Source organism: Enhydra lutris, unplaced genomic scaffold (assembly GCF_002288905.1).
Source record: "Enhydra lutris kenyoni isolate GAN:26980312 unplaced genomic scaffold, ASM228890v2 scaffoldscaffold17, whole genome shotgun sequence".
NCBI classification, from domain to species: domain Eukaryota; kingdom Metazoa; phylum Chordata; class Mammalia; order Carnivora; family Mustelidae; genus Enhydra; species Enhydra lutris.
In genome coordinates this window covers 23,670,102-23,680,523 of record NW_019154101.1, presented here as the reverse complement: position 1 = coordinate 23,680,523, position 10,422 = coordinate 23,670,102, and positions in this window count along the sequence as shown.

The window sequence follows — 10,422 nt, the reverse complement described above, 5'->3', positions numbered from 1 at the left end:
AGCATACTTCTGCCCAATAAAAAATGGAAAGAAGTTTGGCTATCTCATTTCTATCAAGACCTAACATGAATTTATTTAGACAAATCTATAACTATACACTAATTTATTGAATCTATGCCTTAGGCATACTATATTTCCTCTAGAAACTAGCAATTTATCATGCTTCCTAAATGTTTTTACACATCATTTAACTTATTTATCTCATGTACTCAGTATATAATACAGTTCTTTAGTAGATCCAACACTGAGGTTGTATTTAAATTCTATATTAAATTTCTGAATTACCCTGTTTTTAATACAGATCAACTTTGCAAATGCAAGGAAGAGACAGAGAACTTCTCCCAGGCTGTTGCTAAAGTAGCTGCTAAAAAACCTTTCCAAACTGAAAGTGTAGGTCTCATTTGGTCATTATCATCTGGCTTTGGGACAGCTAGACTATATTTATTCATGTACCTAGTCACAAAAAGAAAATTATTAAGCATTTATAACAGTACTATGATATGAAGTGAATGACAAGGACAAAAATAATAGTGATATAGAATTGTTACATAATGAGCTAATAATGAAGTACATGACTTACAAGCAAATAAGCAAAATCAAAAACATAATGCAATCTAATATAAATACAACAATATAATAAATATTAAAAGGCAGGGAGATTAAAGGAATGACTGAATGAGTAAAACTAGGGAAAAAGAGCAAACCTGAGTGCTAGTCTAGCAATGCAAGCAAGACATAACCATGATTAAAGAGTACTCTAATAGGCACAGAGAAAAAAGGAACAATTTAAGAAATATAAGAAGGTAAAGTCAATGAGATTTAGAACTCATTATATGTGGTGGTAAAAGAGAAGGAAGACTCAAGGGTGGTCTCCAGGTTTCTTTACTGGCACTCAGGTATGTAATGCAGAAAGTGCAACAGGTCAGGTTGAAGGTCTAGACATGAGAATCTCCCAAGTACACTTGGAATGGATGCCAAGGGGATGTTTGCAGATGCACACAGAAAGCCTGTGGAACTGAAAAGCAGCTAAAGTTTGGAATTCAGAAGAACTTCAGTATGGAAGAATTACACAGGGGAACTTATAAAGATTACCCAGAAGGATTGACCTAAGAGGACAGAAGAGAATTCAAAGTAAATGTCATCTCAGAAGTCAATGGGAAAGAGTCCTCCAAAAAAGGAGTGCTCAGACATGACAAATGCCACAAAGAATTCAAGGAAGATAGGAAGAAATCTTCACTGGATTCAGAAATTAAGGGTGAACTTAATGAGAAGATCATTATAGAGAGGTGGAAACTGAGGGCAGATTGTCACCAGTTGAGGAGAGAAAGGATATGAGGCAGCAAGTGTGGACATGGATGCAAAGGAGGGCAACATATAAATTTTTGTTTTTTAATCTTTAAAAAGGGAAAGAATTAAGCAAAGTGAAATTCTGAAAGGGAAGAGCTGATAAGGTGTAAGTTAAAAGTATAACTATGGGAGAAGAAAGAAACTGGATGGAGAGGACTCCAATTATAGGGAATATTCAAATTCAAAGTGCCAATCTGATATCGGCATTGGATCCAGTGTTCCCACTTATCTAAACTAGATGCACTAAATAATTTTAGGGCCCACATTACCTTTAAGTGCAACAGAGTTTTAAAGTTAGTGATTATATTTATTTTGTTATTATTTTACCTCCGGCAAAGACGTCTTCATTGAATAGAAAGTGGGGTTGATGCTTTCCTATTATCAAAACTGTTTTATTATTCAAAGGAAAAGTCTACAGCTCTGAGTTATGTTAAGAAAAGCTTCTGAAGTATGATGATTTTATTTGGACTCTCCCTCTTATCTATCTATTGATTTTGCCCACATTTATCAAAAGCTAAGAACATGCTGACAATGTATGTCAAAGTACTATTTTTGCTTGACTCTGGCTAAGTGATTAAAGTTCAATTTCCAAGGCACCAAGAAAATTTTACAACTGAGAATGAATTTATAACATGCATATCATTGAACACTTAATTTTAGAGTAAATGAGGGTTTAGTGTGGTGATGAATACACAATGAGAGCTTGTCACTGGACAGAATTTCTTCTGAGTTTCATGAATAAGCAAAAATGTGAAACAGTATAGCATTCCTCTTAAGTAAAACAAAATAGAATCTCAGCCTTAAAAACCTCAAAATGTATGATGCTATCTTATGGCCTCCTGAAAACTTACTTTATTTTCTTTTGTCAGCCTTGCAAAATTTTATTTATATACTAAAAATCGAGAAGAAAATAGCCAGAGCAAACCATCCAGACAACAAACAACATCAGAACTACTTAGGCCCTCCCATCAAGTCATTTCTTACAGAAGAGATTTCTACTAGCATGGTTAATTTTTACTGTTGTTTCCTTTCTAAAACTGTTTAAAACACTGAGGAACTCTCCAATGGATGAAATTTCCTAGAACCTTGAAGTTCATAAAGCTGCCTGGCATGCCTTATGGCCTATTTTTGGTCCATGGCCTACTTATAACCATATTCTTGAGGAAAGTTTTTCTTTTGGAAACAGAGGTAAGTAGCATCCCAAGTTAGTCCTCATCTCTTTGTAAAACCTGCAGTCCCCAGAGAAATGACATATATTTAAGTGGAGGAACACAGCAAGCTTTTCTTTCTTCCCTTTGGCTATTTACTGGTCTCTTGTTTCCTTATCCACAAGTTCTTATCAGGGCAGGACACACTTCCAGTTACAAAAAAGTCACTTACAGTTTCCTCCTGGGATAATAACACTTGTTCTTGCCTGAGCTATTCAAAGAGATGCTCAGGGCATTCTTCCTCTTACCTTTTCTCTTCAAAGCTGTTGCTAATTCTTCTGGGTACAGAACTAACTACACTATATATACATACATGTGTATTTGTACCAAAAGGAGGAAAAAAAAAATAAGTGCTTCTCAGCACTTAAACATTTTTATTTCCAGAATTTCGTGTACGTGCTGTACAATTTTAAGAAATAAGCTATGTTACATAAAGTATATATCCAATTCTACCAGCCTATAATCTACTTGAAATCAATGACAACGTGATTTTAGCATCTGAATAATTTGCCTTTCCCAAATTATTTTAACTTTGGTGCAAAGAAAAGTCAGCATAGAAGAGTAGTCGATTCAAAGATGAAATATTTTGGAATAAATACAACGTGCTCAATAATTCAACATTTTGCTCCGTGTGTGAGATGCTGCCATATAATAACCAGGTCTCTACATAATCAAATGGACTATAATTTTAAAACTGGGATTTTTCCCAAATCCTGGGATTTAAGCCTACTATCCATTGAAATACACATCCAAAAAGGCAAAACTTCAGAGAGTTACCAAGGGAATTAAAACTGTGAAGTTTTCTTCAACGGATCACTTATGTGAAATAAAAGTTATTCATAGAATGTTATTCTATTAAAAGACAAAATTTGAGAAAAAGAATGAAAAATTTTCTACATAGGAGAATACTTCTTCCATTTGTGGTCAAGAACACCTGTAGCCCCAAATACTTGTAGCCATCTATGCCCCATGGAAAGGTATGGAGGTTACTTCTCTCAAGAAACCCCATGATACCAGAGGGTAAAAAAAAAAAATCTACACATTCTTGCTTTTGACACTGCCCTAGCAAAAACAGCTGGCTCCCTACCTAATCGACCTGTTGTCCTTCCTCACACCCCTCTCAGTCATCTCAGTCAGCTCCTCAATCATCTCAATCAGCTCCTTAATCACATCATTTTAGATCCACAGTGAAATATTAATAGAGAATAAAGATATGCAGGGCACCTGGGTGACTCAGTTGGGTGAGCATCTGCCTTCTGCTCAGGTCATGATCCCAGGATCCTGGGATGGAGCCCTGAGTCAGGCTCCTTGCTGAGCCTGCTACTCCCTTTCCTTCTGTGCCTTGCTTTCTCCTCTCCCTCAAATAAATAAATAAATAAATCTTTAAAAAAGAGAGAGAGAATAAATATATGCAGTTTTTTTCATAGTGAAATGTATTTCATAGAAAAGAAGAACCAAGATTAAAGAGGAGAAAAATTTGAAAGACAAAAGATAATACAAATGACTGATAGCATTTTTTCTTAAAGGAAGAAATCTCCAATTACTATTCTTGAAGAAATTAAAAAAGAGAAGAAGAATAGAGTAATATAAAAATGGAATCTTATAAATATTTCTGAAATAAAGTTTTAATACAACTTTTGGAAGATAGAGTTGAGATACTGCTTATAAAAGAGAAACAAAAGAAAAATAGGGTAAAATTAGAATGGGGAAAGATGACATAGATCAACAATACAAGAAAGCCAAATTTGATAAATACAAGCTTCAAAAAAATAGAATGGAGGTAGAATTTATATTAAAACACACACACACAGAAAAATTATCCAAACTTGAAGGACTAAGTATATAAACTAAAAGTGACTATCATTTTATACAATTATTCAAACTTAAAAAAATTCAGAAAATTTATTGCCCATTCAACATTTCTTCAGAAACTACTTGAGGATGTGCTCCGGCCAAATGTAACAAAATAAACCAAAAAAGAGGAAGGTGTGAATTAAATGTAGGAAAACACTACAGTAAAGCCTAGGGAACAATTACCCCAAATTCAACAAAACACAGAGGACTTTGGGCAGAGACAGATTAAAAAAAAAAAAGTGGGGATATTTAGAATAATATACTGAAATATGTTTGGGGGATACAATATAATAGTACAAGAAGTACAAGAAGACTTAGAAAGTCAGGAAACAAACAAATGAAAAATATGCTATCAAGACAGGACATAGATAGTTCTCAAGACAGGAATAGTAGGTATTTTAACATTGAATATTACATCAAAAGACATAAAAACTGATGATGGAACACCTGGTTGAGTCAGTTAAGCATCATACTCTTGGTTTCAGCTCAGGTCATAATCTCTGAGCATGGAGCCTGCTTGGGAGTCATTCTCTCTCTCCCCCTCTGCCTTTCCCTTGCTCACACTCCATTTTTCTCAAATTAATAAGTAAATAGAATCTTTAAAAAAATAAAAATAAAATTGTGATTAAACTATACTAGGATAGTCAAGGAAGATCAGATGTAAGAAAACTAAATTGTAATTTAGAAAAATAGAATGTTAACTGATGGTACCTAAAATTAACAAATTGAGAAATATGAATCAAAGCCTATCATTAGAGTATCAGAAGATAGAATTAAAAAAATATTAACATTAGACACCTAAAAGGAACATGACTGGGAAGGAATTAGGAATGGGTGGTAAAAATGTTTTGTTCTACTTCAAGCTTGTTAATATTATTTAACTTTCCTGTTTAATTTTAATTTAAAATTAATTTCCTGACATTTTCAACCCCCTGAGAGTTATGCTATATGCTTCTTAAAGCAATGTAAAAGATGATCATTACTAGGTTAAATAATGGTTTCATCCATTCTAAGGCAGAAAAAAAAAATCTTGTTTGAATTATCTCTTTTTAGAAACACAGGTAGCAAATGTATTATCAATAATGGGATCATGTGCCTGGCACATATGCCTAGTAAGTGGCAGCTCTTGGTATCACCTTTATCATCCTCCCTGATGATGCATCCCAAGGGATTATAAAAAATAGTTTTTAAAAAGTAATATATCATGCATTTGAACATTAACATTTTGCTAGAATTTATATTACCAAGTTCAGTTGTCAGGTGCCAGGCACATTTATACTAGTCTTCTACCTTTAATAATGCACTTTTTGAGCAGTAGATAGGTAATCTACAGACTTACATACTTACTTGCTACAATCAATAGTACTCTTATGTCCAAAATTTTCTAACTGGGAGGTCATATTAGAAACATTGATCATATAGACACCATAGTGTGTCACATATAGGAAGAGCAAAATAAAATAGTTTAACTTAAAGTTGAAATGTTGAACTAATGAAAACCAAGAAAAATTCAACTGACTTGAGTTATAGAATCCTTAAAATAATGTTAAATTATGTTAAATTTGCTTAGGGTTAATATACTTGAAGACTGTTCAGGAAAAGAAAATAAATTTCCATTTTAATTCCTAAAGAGACTAAAATGTAACTAAGTTCTGTTTTGTAATCCATTAAAAAAATCTAAATGGAGTGTAGTTTATTTTAACAGATACATAAATTCTCCATATGACTTGTATATAATTGGTTTATTTATCTCCAGTGAAGAGAAAATGGACTCTTTTTTTATTGCCTGAGATTTTCCTCCTTTTAAAAATATTTTAAAATTAGTACATTTAAATATCAACATAGTATATATCTTACATATCTAATAGGTAAGTTATGTATATTAAATATGGCATGTGTTTTGTATGTATAATATACAGAGGAAAATGCACACATTTATCTTCATATAATTTCATTTATGACAAATAAAAATATTATTGTACCATATAGTGTATTATCATAATATTTCCATGTACTATCATAAATAAAAGCCTTTATAACCATTACCCAGGTCAAGAAAAGGTACTTCCCATACCCAAGAATCCACCCTCTCAACTCCTATCTCCACCCTCCCCAAAGATAACTATTATCCTAACTTCTAACATGATAAATTGTAACTTTGAGTCATATACAGAATCATGCAGTATGTACTCTTTTATGTCAAATTTCTTTTGCTCATTAATATATTTGAGGATTTACTCATTCTGTCAGGTATAGTAGCTGTTTGTTCTTTTTTACTGCTTTATGGTATTCCTTATATGACTATACCACAGAATACTTTACCATACTATGATGTCATTGGTATGTTCCATGCTTTAGATTTAACTGTGCTGCTATGAGCATTCTTGGATGTGTATTTGATACAGAGAATACATTTCTCTTGAGTATATGCCTTCAGGCTGAACAGAATGAAAAGAGTATGCATATATTCACTTTAGTAGCTAATGCCAAAGAGTTTTCCAAAGTGGTTTGTATTATATACCTGTCTTTAAAATGTTTTTCTGTATAATCTGAATCATAGAGACTTTTCTTGGCTCCCTTTGGCATTCAGATAATAGCTCTTAGCCTAATATGCATAATAATTTAAAGTTGTATTTAGTTTTACTGTTATCATTGTCACAGAGGATACTTCAAACTATTCTTCAGTGAGACGGAAGTTCTGTGGCATTCAGCATTCAAGCTACAAAGGGCAAAAGAAAATTTTTCTGTCAAATACTGTATGCCATGCAGATGACAGGATCTGGTTCTTCTAAACAAACTGAGAGAAAACCTCCTGCCGACTGAAGCATAGACAAGACTGGTGGTTTTTCTCCATTGGATGCAGGGTCATACATTGCACATCACACTTCCCATTGTCTCCAACTCCAATTTCCACTCTAGTCAAAAGCTAGACTACAAAATACAAGTGATGATTTTTCAATGCACACGACTGCAAAAAATAAGCAGGCCCAGGATACATAAACAACCTTGCAAGGTAAAAGGCTGTATTTTTATGCACCAGTTCTAATTCCTTGTGCAGACTACATAAAAAGAAGTGATTTCTTTAGGAGCAATAAGGAATACTATGTTTATTAAAAGAGATACCGTCCTTCGACAACATACTAAAAATTTTTTTTAAAAGAACATTTCAAATTCCAGAGTGTTAGGGCATTAAATTTCTTAATCAAATTAGAGTTAGCAAGAATATGGTGAATAAAAATAATTATCAAAGATGGGATATTTCATATTACACATCTAAAGTGTTCAATGTTTTTCATAGTGAAACTCTTATGAATATCATTACATTGAGCAATATATTTTTAAAAAATACATTCACAATCTACAACAAAGATAAACTATAGGGAGAAGCAAATACTGATTTAGGTGGTATTTATTTCTTTTTCTTGGGGTACATAAGTAAGGTCCTTTTTCTAGCTCTCTTATGCTCCCATTTGTCACCAGTGATTCTTAGACTGGACTTTGATGATCTCAGGGCAAAGACACTGATAATTCTGATCAGCCTAAACTTACCTATATGTTTTTGAGGGAGAACCCTAGAGATTTAATATGATCAAAATAACTTAACATTTGTGTTCTTGATTTGTACTTTCAGATATTGTCATGTACACTTTCAACCTCTATATTGGTATGTATGTACCCTTACTTAATATGTTTACATTTTTATGGATAAATGATCTATATATATATATCATATATATATGATAAATGATCTATATATTCAGTATACTTGTTCTCGGTTATTTTAAAAAGTTACTTTGGAATAAATTGTATGTAATTTCTTATTTGAATAGAGTCCTGAGTTATATTTCAAAGAATTAGGTTTCATAATTCTCCCCAACAGAAAATAATACCTGATATATTTGCACTTGGATAGAGTCTAATGACAATATTGAAAGCTTATCATCTCATAAGCCTTACATCCTTAGTTTTTCATAGTAAGATTTTCATATTCCTTCTTTTAAAGGTAGGAGGCTAAATAATTTTTCCATGGCCAACTAGTTAGTTAAGTGTGCACAGGACTAAGGGCACTTTTTTCTGCTTTGTACTCCAAAAATATAACTTCAGAGAATCTCAGTATCCCTGATGGGGATATCCCCGATGGGACGTCTCATTGGCAGGTAGCACTTATATATGGACTCTTCTGATGTAACTGAAATCCAGATGATGGAATGATGAAAAACTCAAGGTCACAATGATTACATGTGGTTTCTGCTACTCAAGAAGTTGACACAGCAAATATTGGAGTATGCATGAATAATGAACCACAAATGGCAGAACCTAGAACTAGACCTGCCCACTGATGTGGTAAAAGTGCAGAGGGGATTAAACACAGCTCCAGCTTCCACTAGGTTGTCCAGGCCAGGGTACAAAGCACACAGTAGCCAAATGTAAGATAACTGGAAAAGGCACAGATGAGGTATCCATATTTTCTTGTTCTTCAAATGCACAAGATACTCCTCTCCCCTACCTTATCTCCATGATTGGCCTTGCCTCATACTCTTTCAGGCACTTAGAAACAAAGAGACAGAAACCCTCTCATGTTCACAACACTAATCTACCAATCTACCAGCATCTGTCCCAGACACTAGTTTCCCTCCAGTTGCTAGAGATGAAACCATAGTCTTCCTATCAAAGACCAAGTTCTCTCCATATGGTCTGTAAAATATGTATCACAAATTCTCCCACCTTCTCAAGGACTTTGCCCTATTTAGATGCCTAGAAGATATCTCAAATTCAATATAGCTGAAGCAGAATTCTTTATTCTCTGGCCTTTCCTCCCTAAAAATCTTACTCTCCTCCCAATCTATTCTCTCATATTCAATGATATCACCAGCTACATAACTGCTCAAGACCAAAATCTAGGATCTATCCTTAATTCTCCTTTCCTAACCATATTAACCATCTCCCTTTTTTCTCATCACCTCCATTCAATTCACCAGTAAGTATAATGACTCCACCTGCTAAAATATCCCTAACATGTCTGTTATTTCTCATTTCCTTGAAACCTACCCTATGTAAACCATCATCACACCTAGATTCCTACAGTTTGTTCTCCCTACCTCAAAATTTGTACCTGAATAAATAAATTACCCATATGGCAGCCAAAGAAATTTTTCAAAAATATAAGTCAAAAGTGTGCCACATTTCTACTTAAACCCTACTTAGAAGAAGATCCAAATGTCTCTCCTGATTTCCTAAACCCTACATGCTCAGGGCCCTATCCACATTTCTGACAATTTGTTGTCTAGAATAGGGACATTCTATTCTGCTAACTCATATCTTCTATGCTCCAGCTATATCAGCATTCTTCTGACTCCTGCAACAGGCAGTTCTGGGTTCTTCCACCGAATCTTCCCTGACTACCTTAAGAGCTACCTAGTTATTTGCTACTACATTTTGCTATTTATTAAAATCTTATTTAATAAATTGCCAATCACAGAGAAAAGTTGAAAGACCAGAGACATTTGGCCATATTTGCTTTAACTTTAAAAGTGAATTTTATACCATAGCCCGATGGCTATAAATAATACTTCAAGAAGAAATGGGAATTTTCTGCTCTTTAAAGAATGAGTGTGCTCTTTTTACCTTGAAGGGGAAAGGAGAATTACAGTACTTTCCTATTTAAGGGAAACATTTAATACTTTATCACACAAAAATAGCATGTGTATCACTGATTCTAAATAAATTCTCCAAAATCTATATTCCATAGGCAAAAATATAATTAGTAGGGCCAAGCACAGCAGGTTTGAAAATAACTTTTTCACCATCACTTATTTCATTTAATAAGCTTAAATACATAACTTTGTCAATGGAATATTTACTTTTTCTTTATGAACAATCATCTTGATGGATGAAAAAAACCAACTAACGAACCAAACAAGCATTACAGTATATTCTTGTTCTTCAGTGGGCAAACATTATTTCCACTGTATCTTTCTGCTAGGACAGAAATCCATTATCTCTAATGAAAGTG